General features: G+C 36.7%; 3 long non-coding RNA genes across 7 annotated transcripts; all 3 read left to right on the forward strand.

Annotated features, from left to right (window-relative positions):
• The first annotated feature begins 2,298 nt into the window (after positions 1-2,298).
• On the forward strand, positions 2,299-3,404 carry LOC109213012. The gene is made up of 4 exons (XR_002065947.1): positions 2,299-2,448; positions 2,678-2,741; positions 2,848-2,919; positions 3,377-3,404. It is a non-coding gene; the product is annotated as an uncharacterized LOC109213012 (long non-coding RNA).
• Positions 3,405-5,717: 2,313 nt separating this feature from the next.
• On the forward strand, positions 5,718-11,676 carry LOC109213013. 5 transcript variants are annotated; one of them, XR_002065951.1, is made up of 11 exons: positions 5,718-5,924; positions 6,506-6,640; positions 7,583-7,669; positions 8,485-8,593; positions 9,426-9,544; positions 9,620-9,691; positions 9,890-9,975; positions 10,065-10,143; positions 10,406-11,074; positions 11,141-11,423; positions 11,545-11,676. It is a non-coding gene; the product is annotated as an uncharacterized LOC109213013 (long non-coding RNA). The 5 variants fall into 5 exon arrangements; XR_002065952.1 differs by having other exon boundaries at positions 9,838-9,975; positions 10,406-11,423; XR_002065948.1 differs by having other exon boundaries at positions 10,406-11,423.
• A 1,835-nt stretch (positions 11,677-13,511) lies between these two features.
• LOC109213014 lies at positions 13,512-14,968 on the forward strand. The gene is made up of 2 exons (XR_002065953.1): positions 13,512-14,597; positions 14,718-14,968. It is a non-coding gene; the product is annotated as an uncharacterized LOC109213014 (long non-coding RNA).
• The last annotated feature ends 2,934 nt before the right edge of the window (positions 14,969-17,902 follow it).

Here is a 17,902-nt window from a genome sequence, read left to right on the forward strand (position 1 = left end):
TGCTCTTGCTTTAACTCAATCAGCACCTGCTTCTCCCTTAGGGCAGGTATCCGTAAATTATACATGGATTTGGCACCTACAAATACCCCCAAAAATCTCCTTTTTTATTTGGCTAATATACCATGAAAGACTTCCCACAGGTGCCTATTTGCACAAAATTCAACTGCTTAACTCTCCTTTATGTGCTCGCTGTGGCCTTGCTATTGAGACTATACATCATATCTTCTTTGAATGTCCACATGCGCAATTACTATGGGTGGCACTCAAAATAAATATCATATGATTAGCCCGGGAAATGCAACTACTATGTATTGTTGGTACAATTTCATCACACATCAACCAGTGTCATCCTATCGCTGTATCCCTTTATCCACCCTCTTACCATTTGCCTTATGGCAGCTTTGGACTATGAGAAATAACAATCTATTTGAGCACACTCATGTCCAACCAAATGCTCAGCTAGTCTATAATCAAGCTGCGGAATTCTATTATCTTACCACCCCAACGATAGGCATTCACAACACAATGCCACTCTACATTAAATGGCATCCACCTAAGTTTTTAAGTTAAATATAGATGGTTCCACAACATTCAGCCCAGTAAATTGTGGTATTGGTGGTTGTTTTAGATGCCCACTTGGGAACTGGGTTTTAGGGTTTGCAGGACACACACAAAGTGGATCCAGCCTACACACTGAGTTACTCGCACTTCTTATGGGACTTAAATTAGCTGTCCAACATAATATTTCACCTTTGATTGTTGAGACAGATGCAGGTAACGTTATAGATTTACTTGTTTCCTCTACTGTTAAATTTACAAATCTTATTACTGATTGTAGGTTCTTGCTCAAGCTGCTGCATGAGCCAAGGATACAACAAATCTATCGAGAACAAAACTGTGTGGCAGACTGTTTGGCTAAGCATGGAGCAGCACAAGTGGAGGCTCCCTGTAAACTTTTTTCAAGACCTCCAGATTTTGTCTTAACTTCCTACCGTCAAGATCGAGCAGGACTGCTGCGTCGAAGACTATGTAAATCATCCTCTAAGTTAGTTAATAGTAGTACTAGAACTTTTGGTTCCACCAATACGTGTGATGTAGTAGCAAACTCTACTAGTTTTAGGTGTACTAATCAGATGTATTACATGCATCTATCAAACACTTATGTACCTCTTTAGTTATCTATAATATGCATATCTTTCCAACCAAAAAAAAAAGTAAGACAAGTGTTGTTGACTAGAGGTATATTCAGAATCTGAAAATAACATATTCACAATTTAATATATGTATATGTAAGAATTTTTTTAAGAAAAATTCTTTAAATGATCTGTAAAAGCAGACATGGTTCCATTTTGAGGCAGTATATTTGGATTCGCCTGAACTTGGGTATTTATCATGTCAAGTTAATTAAAAATATTATTCTAAAACAGATTTTATAACCATTTTCGAAGTATGAATATTTCATTTCACTCAGATGCTTAGCTGTTAAAATTTAATTTCATTCCATCTGCTCTCTCTTTACTAATGTGATAAAATCTTGACATATTTACTAAGAGAATAAAGTTGAAGTACTATATATAAGATCTATTTGTTCGTTCAATATTGTACTCAGATGTAAGCTCCTCTAAATGATCGTTTGTGAAGTTATGGCTCTTTGATTTCTCTCTAATTTTTTTGGTTCCGCAATGTAAGAGCCTTTTTTCACTTGTTTCTTTTAATTAATTTCTGATCATTATATGAACTAAGATTTATGAAAGGTCATAATTTCAATCCTTCAGATCTCAATTGATTAACTATATTTATCATTTTTTTATTTACAGTATTACTTTATTGTTTTGAATAGATTAAGTATCAAAATTTTTATTAAATCATTAAAATGTATTGCTAACTTAAAGTTTTCTATGAATGCATCCCTTTACCGCTATTCTACTCACAAACCGGATGGATAACCTTCACTACCAAACGCCTCTACCGTCAACCACCACTGTACAACCACCTCTATTATTAATCTCTAGAGTCTCCATCGCACACCTACTACTTCAATTAGCACCAAACACCACCACCACCAGTCACTAACTACCTTTGTTGCCACCCTCCAGCCCTAATCACACTAGCCACCACTGCACAAGCACCCACCAGACATCATCACAAGCATTTAGATTGTGTTTCATCCAACAAACAACAGTTACAACGCAAACGATAATTATTATTTTATATGGATTTTATATTTATTAGCTTATAAGTAAAGAAAAATTATATACATCTCGATGTTGAGAAGATAAATAGTCTTAATTACTTAGAGATAATATCTAACATTTTGTTATATGCCTAATTTAGGTCACAAAGCATTGATAATTCCGAAAGTGACTATGAGGAGGCTTCACAAATTCTTGATCATTTTGGCTCCCAAAGCTTCACAGCTATGTTACAGGAAACTTCAATGTCGTGCAGGTAGTACTAATCTTCTTTTTCGTGTAAATAAGTTTCTTTGTTTCTTTTAACATATGCAAATTGAGTCACACAGATTTCTTATCTAAAAGGTAAGAGACATTAAACAGAGATTTTATTATCATTTTAGATTTTAAACACACGTTTAAAGTCATTCGAAACATGAATGTTATGAAGTGCTATGTTAATATCTATTTATAATACTTAATCCAATTAAATATTCTTTACTTAGGCATGTGAATGATCAGCACCTTGGACTCGACTTTACTCTAATATCATCATATATATCTCCAACGGTGTGCCTCTTAACCTTCTCTGTCTTTCTTTTATTATGTATTTATTTCATTTTATATAGCAATACTTGTAATTCAACCTTACCATGAGTATAATTTTTTGGTATAGGAAAATAATGCTAACTCCAACAAGGCTTCTATTCCTCCAGTAGAAACTCCAGCAACTAATACTAATTCAAGGGTGTGGTGGCCAATTATTACAACTCTCTTTCCTTGATTTGTTAATGAATATATAAACTTAATTTCTTTTCCTATGGAATAGCACATTTCTTATGTAAAATAAATGCAAGTTAGCTATGCACGTGGTAGTATGACAGGATTGGATTGTGAGGCAATATTTTAAACTTTTGTTGACAAATGTCTTGAAGAAGACCATGCGGAAGACTTCTAGAAGAGATAAATGGCAAGATTCATGCAAAAGACTTGACAAATGGCAAGAAACTTGACAAATGGCAAGGAAAACCTTAAGCTTTTTTGCCTATAAAATGGTCTTCCCTTAAGCCAATTTCAATCATCACACATCTGTAACGATCCGACCGGTCGTTTTGAGCTTTTGCACTTGGATCGCCAGTTCTCATGCATGACTTACACCGTGTGATGTATCATGACTTATGTAAATCGTTGGTTTTGCTTTTCAGGGAAATCGGAATGAATTTGGAAGAACAGTCCTCAGTTTGAAACTTGAAATTTGAAAGGTTTGACCAAGATTTGACTTGTTTGTATATAATCTCGGATCGGAAATTTTATGATTTGGTTAGCTCCGTTAGGTGATTGGGGACTTAGGAGCGTGATTGGAATACATATTGGATGTCCGTGGAAGGTTTATGCTTGAATTGGCAAAATTTAGATTTCGGCGTTTTTCGGTTGAAGGGTGAGATTTTGATATAGAGGTCGAAATGAAATTACGGAAGTTGCAGTAGCACCGTTGTGTCATTCAGTACATGTGTGCAAAATTTCAGATCATTCGGACGTGGTTTGGTTTGGTTTTTGATCAAAAGCGGAAATTGAAAGATTTTGGAAAATTTGGTTTAAATTCGATGTGTTTTGGGTGATTTGATGTTGTTTGAGGTGCTTTGATGATTGGAGCAAGTTTGAATAAGGTATTAGGATGTGTTTGTGCCTTTTGTTGAGGTCCCGAGGGCCTCGGGTGAGTTTCGAGGGGTCAATCGGATCATTTTGGAGTTAGAAAATTTCAGAAAAGTTGCAGGTTCAGATGTTGCAGGTTTTACTCTTCGCGTTCGTGAGTGAACCCTCGTGTTCGCGAAGAGTCAGTGGGAGTCAGTGGAAGTTTGGCCTTCGCGTTCGCGAAGGGGAGTCCCGCGTTCGCGAAGGGCCGGGTTAGCATGCATCGCGTTCGCGAGAGGCATTGTCGCGTTCGCGTAAGTTTGAGAGGCTGAAGCATCGCGTTCGCGATGGTAGGGCCTAAAGGTGTCTAACGGGCCGGGATGACCAGAACCGGACCGGCCCAGACCGGTTAAAATCGGAACTGGACCGGCCCGATTCATAAGGGCCCGGGTGGGCTGGGTAGGAGGGGTAGAGGGGGTTGGACCGTTTATTATTTTTTACCGGTTAACCGGACCCGTTAAACCCGGTCCAATGAATAGTGCCTCTAGCCGGTTTAATCGGTCCGGCCCGGACCGGCCCAGACCATGAATATACCATAATATACCATGAATATACTATTAATATACCATGAATATACTATGAATATACCAATTATTGTATATTAATTAACATAGTTTAAAATTGTTGGAATTTAACATATTGTGTATATATTTAGGGTATAAAACTATAAATGTTAAAATCATAGAATATGATGGTAACGTATTATTTTTAAAATATGCTATATATGTGTTATTTTGGATTTTAAGACAATTTGTGTTATTTTAAATTATTAGACGTATTTATGCTTAATGTTTTAGTTTGTTAGATTAATTTGAAGTATTATTAATTTATTATTCATAAAAAATTAGTTTTACTATTTTTTGTTAATTTACTTTTTAAATGCAAACTTTAATTTTGTAATTTTGAAATAAATGTAGCACTTGCAATTTATAAGTGCAATTTTTCCCCATCTTTCTTGTATTCTTTATATTAATACAAAGTACTAATATAACTTACAGTAGTTATACAAAATATTAAAAAAACACTAAACCCGGCCCGGCCCCCTCAACCCGTAACCCGTACGGTTTATTTTTTACCCGGATTAACCCGAACCCGTTAAACCCGTTAAGAGCAAGCCTGGAACCGGCCCGGCACCAAACCCGTACGGGTCCAAATAATACTGGCCCGGACCAGCCCGACCCACCCGGTTAACACCCATAGTAGGGCCGCGTTCGCGAAGGAGAGTTTTGGTCAGCGAAATTTTTGTGCTTCGGGAACGCGAGGCTTTGACCGCGTTCGCGAAGAAGGAATTTATGCCTGGGGCAGAATGTTTAAAAGACGGGTTTCGCGAGTTTTGGTTTATTTTTTCCATTGTTGAGCAATTTTTGGAGCTTTTGAGAAGAATTGAAGAGGGGATCGAAGGGAATCACTTGGAGGTAAGATTTTTGAACTCAATACTCGATTCTTGAGTGAATTCCACCTAATTAATCATGGAATTAAGCCTAAAATTGAAGAGCCACTACAACATTTTAGACCTACAGCCACACTAATTATAAACCACGCTTGAAAAGTGTTGCCAAAAATATCTATAGATACACTTTATAAGTGTGGCCTTTAATTAGAGTCTTCGGCCACGATTTTTAAGGACACCCTTATAAAGCGTGCTCTTAATATATAAAGACCACACTTTTTAAATGTTGCCAATACACAACTTATGTGGCAACGCTTATTAATCATAATGCAACATTTTTGAAGAGTTGTCATATTATTAAATTACTTAATAATATTGTAACTCTTTATAAGCGTAGTCTAAAAATATCTTATATAAATTTTGCTCCAAATTTTGCTCCAAATATTAATGAAAATATTCCCCCCCACCCCACCCCAACCCCAACCAATACAGAAATCATCGCCCAAATAAGACTACTGGGAGAACTTTCCCCAATTCTTTTCTCTAATCTGCCGCTACTTGACCTTCACCTTCACTGCCTCCCTTAACCTATTTCATTCCTATACATTCATTGCTTCTGTCTTCCAGATTACTCTCACCCATAGCAAATCTCCATCCCTTTCTCTCTATTGGTAAGTATTTCTTTTGCTCAAAACTTTTTTGTTTTTTCCAATTTTTCGTTTTGTTCTTATATTTTAAGATTCAAATTTTCTAGTTTCTTACTAATAGGGATGAAAAAATAATATTCTATTGTGTACAATATTTGGGTATCTTGGTACAATCTTTGTTTTATACTCAAAGTTTTGAACTTTTTCTAATTTCAGATTCTTGGGCTGAAAAAGAAGTAATTTTATTTTGTTTAATTTTTGGGTATCAAAGTTTTTAATTTTTTACTAATTTCAGATTGTTGGGCTGAAATAAAAGTAATATTTTTTGTTTAATTTTTGATATTTTTGTATAGTCTTCGATCTCATAGTTAAAGCTTTAGTTTGTCTAGGTTCTTATCAATGGGGTTGATAGAAGTAATATTTTGTATAATTACTGGGCTTTGTATAGTCTTTATTTTATACTCAAAGTTTTGCTCTTTTTCAATTTCTGATTATTGGGATAACATAAGTGATTTTCTTGTTTAATTTTTGGCGATAAAAGTTTTCAATTTTATCTTAATTTCATATTCTTGAGTTGAAAATAAGTATTATCGTTTATGCTGCAGGTTGGTTTCTTTTGCTCTCAAAATTTCCTTTATCGTTTGGGAGTAGTTATCAAAACCCTCTTCCCCAAAGGCTATATTATCGTTTATGCACAACTGTTTCAGTAGTTATCAAAACCCTCTTCCTCAAAGCTGCAGGTTGGTTTCTTTTGCTCTCAAAATTTCCTTCTTCCTACTGTGGAAAGTAGTTACTCTTTGGGAGTTATACTGGTTATTGAGTCTTGATTTTCTGTTTTTATTAGTTGTCTTCTATATTAGCTTCATCACTAGTCAAATTTTATCTTATTTTTTGTGGCGTGTTAATAATTGAAGTGTAGGTTAATTTCACCACATAAAATTGTCAAATTATGTTGGAATCTCACAATATTGAATGCAATGTGTGTGTTGAATGAACACACACCTAAATTGCCTTGTAGATGTTGATTAACAATCTCTTGTTTCATCAATCCACCCGATTCTTGTGTTTTTGTAACAATGCCAAAAGGTAACTCCTGCAATTGAACAATTCTGTTGAGTTGATTACCTGGAATTTTCTGCCCGTGTGCAAGTGTCTTTGAACCAGCTGATAGTGTCAATTTGTTGAGTTTTGGGGTCTCCAGAGCATCAATAAGTTGTCTGTCATGATCTGAAATTCGAGGCTCCTTAGTTGATGTTATAACAGCAGAATGTTTGGCGTTATGAATCTGCACATTTGCAACGCCACCTGAGGCAGTTTTGGGAACAAAAGCTGGCGCATTAGAGTTGAGTTTGCTTTTAACACTTGAGCTTGGTGATATTCTGGTTTTTGGTACATTTGGTGAACCAACTGAATGCAGTGATTCCTCATTACATTCTTCATCTTCAGTAGCATTGAAATCACTGAAATCGTCATCTTCATCTTCTTCAACTTGGTCAGCCCAAGTTTTAAGCCTTGGCAAAATTCGATCTATAACTTGATTCTCTTGTCGATTTGTTTTGTCAGTGATCACCTCCCTAAGGACTTGATTTCTCACCCTGATTACTTCATTGTCGTTGCCTGTAGATAGCAGAGGCTGCCCAAAATCTACTGGTTCCCTGACATTTATTTTTTCATGTCTGCAGGAGAGTGATTCCCTTCCAGCAGTAAAAGTGGACGGTGATGATCGTCAGCAAGCACGTGGTCTTGCCACTCTTTACTCTCATCCAGTTGTACGTTTGAACTGTTACTTTTTTAATCGTTTGTCTTAGAAGATCCAAGTCTGATATTTTAGTAAAATGTCCTGTACATCCATGGTTGTGTCGAATAAATTTTCTAAATTCATGTTTGGAAGTTTCAGTGTTTCAATGATGTATATTTCTTCATCCATACTGTGAGTTCTGTCATTGATTCATAACTCTGGTTGGAGATAAAATGATGCTTGGGTTTAATCATATGGATTTGGTTTAAGTTCTAGCGAGTTTGTTTAAGAAATTCCTTCTTTCATTTTCAGTTATCCTTTGAACCTTGGCTTGATATACAACTATTCCTTCAGCGGGCAGGGGGAGTAGTTCCAATTTAAGAAAGCTTTGACAACATTGATTTGTTTTCATATGCTCTCCTAGGCAACACGATTAAGGAAGGAGAGTTCAGCTTCTTTTGGATAACTTGGACCATTCACATATCTATGTTCCAAGGATCATAATTGAGAAATTGAGTTATTACTCACAGGGATTTTCAATGAACTGTATCACATATCATCGCGAAGAAAAAGAAAATTCCATCTTTACTTTCCATTTGTTCATAATTTGCTACGATGAATTGCTTAATTTGATCCACACTCCTTGTCAGAGTGTCTCCCCTTCCTTTTACAAGTTATATACTGTGGAAAATAATGTCCAGTTACTTGAAAAATGGATTGGTATTTTGTTGGTCATTGACTTGTATCTCATATTCCAAATTCGATGGCCTCATTGTGANTGTGCAAATATCATAAATAGTGTAAAAAAGGATGTGTATCATTCTCCTAATAACCCAATTACTGCAGGATTAGTAGTCTCTATTGTTGATCCTCAAACCTGGTGAGAACATTATTGATTGTTGTGCTGCTCCAGGAGGGAAAACCTTGTTCATGGCTTCCCGCTTGAATGGACAAGGTAACCTTCATACAAACCTTGCTCATCATAGCTGACAGATGATAGCTTTTAGAGCTGAAATTACATGGAAAATATTGTCCTATTACATATTTTGGGAGCTAGCTAAAGGAAAGATCCTCTAACAGGAGCATAGCACATGCAGAATTTAAATTTGTGTTTTCAGTAATGAAATAAAACGTAGGTGAGGATGCCTGTCCTGGAAATGTAGACAATCATGGTATCTGCTATACAACACCATATTTCCTTGTCCATCACTAATTACATTTATTAATTGTTGGTGCCGAAAAGTAACTTCTGCTGGCAATGCTTTTCTTTTCTTCAGTATTTCCATCTTAGCTTTTTTTACTCTTGTATTTTTCAAACCTGTTTTGAAAACACTTTTCTTGAGCCGATGGTCTATTGGAAATAGCCTCTTTACCTCACACAAGGTAGGGGTAAGTTTTGAGTACATCCCACCCTCCCCATACCCCACTTGTGGGATCGCATTTGGGTATTATATTGTTGCTGTTGCCTAAAAGTAACTCAATCAAAAGCTACCAGGTTCGTTGCTTTGTAATATCTGTTTTTCTATTTTGAGAGTTTCAGAATCAAGATGGCTCGTCATATGTTTTGTTTTACAACTGGATAACGCCTTTTTTTTTACAACTGTTGTTCATTGGTGACTTAGCCTTGTTAAAGCATTGCATATTTTCAGCATTTTCAACTGTGGATTATGTAAATAGTTATATGCATAGTGTTGCCGGCAGTTCTGGTCATTAACCTTTTCTTATGTATGAAAGTTATGTTTGTTGACTGTTTAACGCTACACTCCAGTGCTTTACTTGTTTGTCAGGTACATTATTTGCCGTTGACATAAATGAAGGTCGGTTGCGGATACTCAAAGAGACAGCCAAATTGCACCAAGTTATTGGTGTCATCAGTACTATTCATGCTGACCTTTGAACTTTTTCTGTAAGAACTTGCAAGTTGTAAAAAAAAACATGGTATATTAGTTTCAACTGCTAATCCCTGGTTTAACTTTGGCAGACCGATAAGGTTGTAGAATGGGATAAAGTTTTGCTGCATGCACCTTGTTCAGGGCTGGGTGTTCTTTCTAAGGTATTTTCATTCTAGAGATGTGTGCAATTTCTATTGTTCGATAAAAGCTTTCATGGGTGCTAAAAGTTTTGGTCCTTTATTCCTCTTCTTCTTATGTCACATTCGTAATTCTTGCTTCTGTGGTTTCGTCTTTCTTTAAATCATAGGTAGTAGTAGCTGGGACATTTGAAATGTATATTTCCTCTTTGTTTGCGAAAGCGAGCAGATTTGCGCTGGAATAGGAAACAGGAAGATATGGAGCAACTTAAACATTTACAAGATGAGCTTCTCGATTCAGCTTCCAGGTAAAACCATAGTTCTTAATTCATAAACTAAGTGCAACCTTCACCTTAATTGCTGCTGCCAATCACCACTGACGGATTTTGCCTTTTAGAAATATATTGAGTAGCTTTTTCCTAGTAATGTTGGTGACTGGTGAGGATAATGCAAGTTGAGAAGCGGATCAAAATAAGGTGCATATCTTTATAAACATTTCTCCTACTGATTACAAGAGAGTTGGAAAATGAGATAAGCTTGGTTGATGTTAATTAACTCAATTTGCTTGTTTTATTAAGTCAAAGCTGGTTAAGTTTTTTACTGCAACTACATGTACTTACAATCTGAAATGCCTCTTGGTTATATGCATTATGATTGAGTGACTAGCTTTACACATTAACATATGAGGTTCTGTTTTTGTATCCTTTTCCTTTATGCTTTTGTGTTCTGCATCTGCAGGTTGGTGAAGCCAGGTGGAGTTCTAATATACAGCACATGTTCCATTGACCCTGAAGAAAATGAGGAAAGAATTGAAGCTTTTCTTCTAAGGCATCCAATAAGAATTTTGACTGGAAATTGCTTTATCTCTTATCTTTAAAGTTGGTTCTTTCATAAAAATTAGATGTAGCACATATATTATGCTCAAAGTTCTATGTGAAAAGGGGTAGAATTATTAATCATGTACCATATTGGGTGAACCAAGCATATTGTGAAATGATCTGTAGTTGAGTATGGAAAAACCTCTCTTGAGCATTATGCTTTTAGCATTCAATGCTTCTAGAAACCTTTTTAGAGATGGCCTGTCATTTTAGATTCCCTTTAGGTTGAGTCGATGACTTCCTTCTGAATGTATTTTCTTGCTCTGATGATATCCTGCTAAGTTCTTCAGCCTTGCTTCCAATTTGGAAATTAAATTCCTGAACTGTACTATGTTGCATCCTCCTCTTTAGAAACTTTCCCCTGGTGGACTTATATTAGTCTAGGTTAATGACTGAAGAAGACCATTGACATTTGCTTTTTAATTTATAAGGATCAAGTAGTTGCTAATGTGGAGGCTAGGATAGCTGCCTGGACGTTCCTTCCTGAAGAGTGGGGTATCTTGAAGAGTTATAATATTCACCTTATAGCGTAAGGCAAGTCTTGTTATGCTGGTAATAAGCATTATGATGTCTCTCTAATTAGATGCTATGGTAGATCGTGACGACAAGCTCTCTGAAAAAAAGATGAAGAAATCACCAAGCTTAAACAAAAGCATGCCAATGAAATAACTTCTCTGAAGGAAGAAATGAAGGAAGTGATGAGAGAAGAAATGCGATGTTTTTTTAGTCAATTGGTGAAAAACAACCTTGGACTGGATTTTAATGATATACAAGGGTGTGCTGGATCTAATATTCCTTCACCAGTTGATGCACGAGCTATGAGAGGCCAAAATCTGCCACATTCTTCTGGCTCAACTCACGCCCCAAGTCTTGAAAAGGTATTTATATTTCCCAATTCCAAAAACTACCTCAATCTTAACTTACAAAATCATGCTTTCTAACCAGTGTATACTATATATATGTTTCTTCCTAATTTTTAATTTCATTTTGAATGTGTAGGAAAATACGGGTGATGCAATTGGATATGGTGGTCACAAATCCATTTGATTCATTAAAGTGAATGGTGAAGACCTTTTGAACAATTGGGATGTTTATTTTTATTGATTCTATAAATATGAATACATTTGGTTTTGTAGAGGTCTTTGCTAGTGAACTCTTGAACCAACAGTGCTTTATTACTATAGACATTATTACTATAGACATTACACAAAGTATGTTTCTTTGTTGAAATTTATTTTAAGTATATGCATTTGATGTCACGACCCAAATCCACTACGGGTCGTGATGGCGCCGGACACCGTTGTCAGGAAGCCAACTAAATTATCAATTAAATTCTCTTTTAATACCTTTAAAAATCTAAGAGTTTTCCTTCCATTTTTCATATATAAAACAATCTCTGTTTCAATTCAAATTAAGAAATAACTATTAACACACATCTTTCGAAAAACCATCCCAGAACCCGGTGTCACAAGTGCATGAGCAACTACTGATAAGGAAAATAAATTACAATGTCTGTCCAAAATACAGTGGACAGGGAATAAATATTAAAATGTTGAAAGGAACTACACTGGCTGAGGGTCGTCTCGAACAATGCAGCTCACCTAGTCCCAGAGTCGTCCGTGTTGCTACGCCCAATAGGCTGCTAGAGGTATATATATACCTGTGCAACAAAAATGCACAGAAGTGTAGTATGAGTACGTAATCAACGTGCACTCAGTGAGTATCCCGCCTAATCACGAAGGGGTAGAGACGAGATGGCCAACTCCGACACTCACTAGAGGTCAATTAGCAATGTTCTATAAGTGCGAGGAAAATCATGGATTTGTATAGAAGTTCTGATTGTGAAGCCAGAAAACAGGTAAACACCTTCAACAATAAATCCAGGGCTTCTAAAGTTTGTTCTTTATTATCTTATCAGTTTATATCAAGCCACGTAGGGCCAATTCCATATTTAAAATTTTCAAGTAACAGATAAACACGTGCAAATCATGCCGAGGTCGACGGCCCGCTCCAATAGAAATGTAAATTGTGCACTGCCGAGGGTTGAGCGGCACGAACCATAGATGCATCTTCTCACCGAGGCGTTCGGCCCGTTCCATAAATAAACACATATCCTGCTCGCGAATCATCCATGCGACGCAGGCACACATAAAATACATGCTCAATAAGTCAAATAAGAACTTGTCGGGGAATATTTATTCAAATAAAACCAATTCTCCTTTAACAATTTAAGAAATGAAGTTTAATCCTTTTAGAAATTTACTTACTAATTCGATGTGAGTTAAACAATTCGAGCTACCAATGGGTTCACAATTAATCCACGTGCAACATGCTTTTGGGTCCTAACTACCCGGACAATATCATAATAGTAGCTACGCACGGACTCTCGTCACCTCGTGCGTACATAGCCCCCCACAAACTAGGAGCNAGAAATATCATATGATGCTTCGGCATCCCCAAAGAATCAGTGTGACAACGGACCCCAATTCACCGGGAAAAAGACCGTCAGATTCTTCGAGAAATGGCACATCAAGCGAATACTCTCCACGCCATATCACCCTGCAGGCAACGACCAAGCCGATTCCTCCAACAAACAATACTAAACATCTTGAAGACACCAAGGGACTGTGGCCGGAACTGCTACCAGAAGTACCATGGGCATACCGCACCACGCCAAATACAAGCACAGGAGAAACGCCATATTCACTAGTCTATGGGACTGACGCCATGATACCAGTCAAGTTCGGGGAACCAAGCTTGAGATATTCCAATGAGATCTCTTTTACTGTTGGTGAATTAATTCCAGTACCCATTTCATGTGCAAGTGCATCAGAAAAATTTGTAGTGATAATATCCTTTGATTGATTTAATGGAGTACCAACATTCTTCTGTTGATTTTGCCCCTGCCTGGAGAGTTCCCTTGCTTATTTCTTGAGATTGCACTTATGTCCTTAAGCCGCAAACTCCCCACAGCATGATCATGCTCTATATTCAAAGCATCAAAGGTGTTTGAGCAGTTGATTTTCCTTGAATCCTCACATAGTGCACCTGTAAAGATTTCTGCGATAATCTGATTTTCATGGTCTGGATTTTTCTTTTTGTTAAGTGATGGATGAGATCGAGTAACCTCTGTCTACTCTCGATCATTTAATTGATTCACAGCTTGAGAACCTGATTCTAACAGATGCGTGGCCTCATTCTCATGCACAGCAGATTTGTGCACATCAGTAGCAGCTGCAACTCCAAAACTTGACGCAACTGTAGCACCTTTTGTAGCACTAGGAATATTAGCTGATTTTTCACCCTTAGTTTTCTCAACTAGCTGCACCTCAAGACTCCTCTGTTCCCTGCTACATCATTTTCACGACCTGATGCAACAGTAGGAACAACTCCCCTTGCACCATCATCAGCTTGGCCTGCAACATTATGTGTAATCCCAGAAGACTTAGGATTAACATGCACAAATTAGTTCTGTTTGTTTGAAACTTCATATTAAATTGGTTACGATCCTTGTCGCTGAAAACTCTATTGACATTCTTGGCTAAATTTTGAGGTCTGCTAAACTTTTTTTGAAATCTAACTTGACTTGTTGAAAGTTATTTTAGTGTTCGTTTTTTATGACTTGTAAGTGATGTGCAATAATATTTTTTTTGACAGTCTGAACTTCAGAATCGTCAAAAAGTTTTGGAGAAACAGCAGATGATGCATTTAGGGCTGTATTTGGAAAGGAGCAGCTTGGTCGGGTTAGATGCTATGGTAGATCGGTGACGACAAGCTCTCTGAAAAAAGATGAAGAAATCACCAAGCTTAAACAAAAGCATGCCAATGAAATAACTTCTCTCAAGGAAGAAATGAAGGAAATGATGAGAGAAGAAATGCGATGTTTTTTTAGTCAATTTGTGAAAAACAACCCTGGACTGGATTTTCATGATATACAAGGGTGTGTTGGATCTAATATTCCTTCACCAGTTGATGCAAGTAGTGCACGAGCTATGAGAGGCCAAAATCTACCACATTCTTCTGGCTCAACTCACGCCCCAAGTCTTGAAAAGGTACTTATATTCCCAATTCCAAAAACTACCTCAATCTTAACTTACAAAATCATGCTTTCTAACCAGTGTATACTATATATATGTTTCTTCCTAATTTTTTATTTTATTTTGAATGTGTAGGAAAAAAACGGGTGATGCAATTGGATACGGAGGTCACAAATCAATTTGATCCATTAAAGTGAATGGTGAAAACCTTTTGAACAATTGGGATGTTTATTTTTATTGATTCTATAAATATGAATACATTTGGTTTTGTAGAGGTCTTTGCTAGTGAACTCTTGAACCAACAGTGCTTTATTACTATAGACAGTACACAAAGAATGTTTCTTTGTTGAAATTTATTTTAAGTATATGCATTTGAATTATTTTTATTCTATTATTTATTATCTAATTTAATGCTTGATATATATATATGTGTGTGTGTGTGTGTGTATGTGTGTGAACAGAATTTGATGCAAACAAATATAGTTTTTTAACCACAAAATTGTGGCTAATATAAGTATTTGAAAAATAACTTTGTAGTGTAGACAAAATCGCCACGCTTAAAAAGTATGGCCATAGGGATTGTCAATCTGGCGTTGTTAATGATAAATGTTGCTCTAGAAGCCACACTTTGTAAGCGTAGCCTATAACGTGACAAAGATCACGCTTCATAAGTGTAGCCTTATGTCATAAAAGCGTGGCTATATGAGAAAATATAAGTGTGACCTTTGTACCGTATCAGCCACACTTTTAAAGCGTGGCTACTAAGGCAACACCTACAAAGCGTGGCCAATAGTCAATGATTATGGTACTTTAGGCCACCCCACAAAAAGCGTTGCCTAAAGCCATAAAGTGTTGCCTTTGACCAAATGCTACACTTCTTGGCATCTTAGGCCACACTTCTCAGGGGTGGTTGTAGACCTAAAATGCTGTAGTGAAGGGTACACATATCTTAACACCGTACACGCTAAGGACTTGTCAGGACTGTAGTGAATGAAATTAAACAACACCTTTACGAGTCCACAACGGTACCACAAAGCTTCAAATATGTAACAGAGCATACACAATGCTCACTGAAGCATACACAATGCCCCAAATATATCAAGAAGCATACACAATGCTCGGGTGATGTACACAAGCATACACAATGCCCAAATATCATGGCTCACAGCCGTATCAAACTCAATACCATGGCTCACAACCATATTATCAAACTCAACATTATGGCTCACAGCAGTATCAAAGTATCAAACTCAACACCATGACTCGCAGTACAAAGTATCAAACTCAACACCATGGCTCACAGCCGTATCAAAATATCAAACTCAACATTATGGCTCACAGCCGTATCAAAATATCAAACTCAACACCATGACTCACAGCCGTATCAAACTCAACATCATGGCTCACAGCCGTATCATGCCATCAAACAACTTATAAAATAATTTTTTTTTATATTTTTCATAAAATAATATATTTGCGGCTAGTCTAAGACCACCGTTTCCGTCAAGTACACGCTTGTCCCAACACATGGACCAGGCAGAGAAAACACATTTTCAAAACTGGTTTTAGAAAAGCAAGTACCAAAGCTTAAAGTCTCACTTACCTCGCTAACAGGAAGTTTCCCAAACCTTGCAACGTCTAGAATACCAACCAGTCGGCCTCAATGACCTCAATTTATGTAAAATATAAATGAATAATGTCAATTCTACTAGTCAGGTCAAGTTCTACTCTTTCCTTAATTTCAGGCTTAGAATTACATCTTAATTTTCTAGAGCTCAACTCATGAATATAAAACCAATATAATATTAAAGTACAATTCGGTACTCAATATATGACCTGCTAACCAGTTGACTAATCCTTCAGTTATACACATTCAAACACTAGTTCAAAATAAAATTATCTCTAAACATAATATGACAGAGTGTTCGTTTCGTAAATATACGTGAGCATATTATAAAGTGTGAAGTTCGAATCTTATTTACATAATTATAACTAATCAAACATTGTAGCAAACATCTGAAATTGATTTCCTATGCAAGGTTCCAAAAATTAACTTTAAAAATATAACTCTCGAAAAGTTTTGTCTATTATTAAAGAGCAAGTTTATTGTTAAATTTTATTTTTACTCTCAACTCTCAAGGTGTGACCCGTACAATCATGTCTGATATAATCCCTTTGCTCTCACACTTAGTTCGTGTCACCATTATACAAAGAACTAATAAGAATATCTCTCTTAAATTAATACAAAAAATATAGCTATAGGGATTAGAATTGATACCTTGCCATTAGTGAGTTTCAAGAATAATTCACTCTCCCTAGCTTTAAAGTTCTCGCCACCAAATATTTAGAAAAATCCCTAATGCTGTTGTCATCTCTCTTAGCCCTATATATTTTGTCGCCTCTACATAATGTAAAGGACTCTTAACTGATTCAACCTTATCCACTAACATAGCCCTTATCTGTATCTTTTCTGTATCACTTTTGTTAGCCTTTTCTTTAGGAGTTTGTTAGGTTGTATGTATCTGTATCTTTCAGAAGATTTATTGTTGTAATTTTGCTCTATATAAAGAGCTACTACTTCATTAATAAAATCAACCCCCTCTCATTTAGTCTAAAACCTTCCTCTTTATGGTATCAGGAGCTTAAAAGTACTCTTGCGAGTCAGATCCTAGTTTCTTTTCCCCATCCCTACCCGACCCAAATGGTTGCTACTGTTGTTAATGCCAACGCTGCAGACAACAACAATGTTGTTCAGTTTAACCCTGTCACACAACTTCCTATTAAGCTTGCAGGTAGTCATAATTTTTCCCTCTGGAAGGCTCAGGTGTCGATGCTTATGCATGGGCACGATATCTATGGCCATCTTGATGGAACTACTCCTGCCCCTAGCCAAACCATCTCCTCAAACAATCAAACTGTTGACAACCCTGCGTACCTATCATGGTTTCGCCAAGATTAGCTTATTCAAAATGCCATCCTGGCTTCAGTTGATCCTACCCTTGCTGCATCTGTTGCTTCAGCAACCTCTTCAAAGGCTGCCTGGGATGCTCTTCACATAGTGTAGCCAATAAATCCCAAACACGAATTTTTAGTCTACGAGATCGCTTAGCTCGTCTTGCAAAAAATGCTTTACCTGTCGCTGACTATATGCACCCAGTTCGCTCTTTCTGTGATGAGCTTGCTACAGCTGGTGCTCCTGTATCCAACGAGGAACTCATTATGAAGATACTCACTGGTCTTGGATCAGATTTCAAAGAATTTTCAGCAGCTATTCGGGCACGAGATACTACTATCTCATATGAAGAGTTGTATGAGAAGTT

This window comes from Nicotiana attenuata, unplaced genomic scaffold (assembly GCF_001879085.1).
Source record: "Nicotiana attenuata strain UT unplaced genomic scaffold, NIATTr2, whole genome shotgun sequence".
NCBI classification, from domain to species: domain Eukaryota; kingdom Viridiplantae; phylum Streptophyta; class Magnoliopsida; order Solanales; family Solanaceae; genus Nicotiana; species Nicotiana attenuata.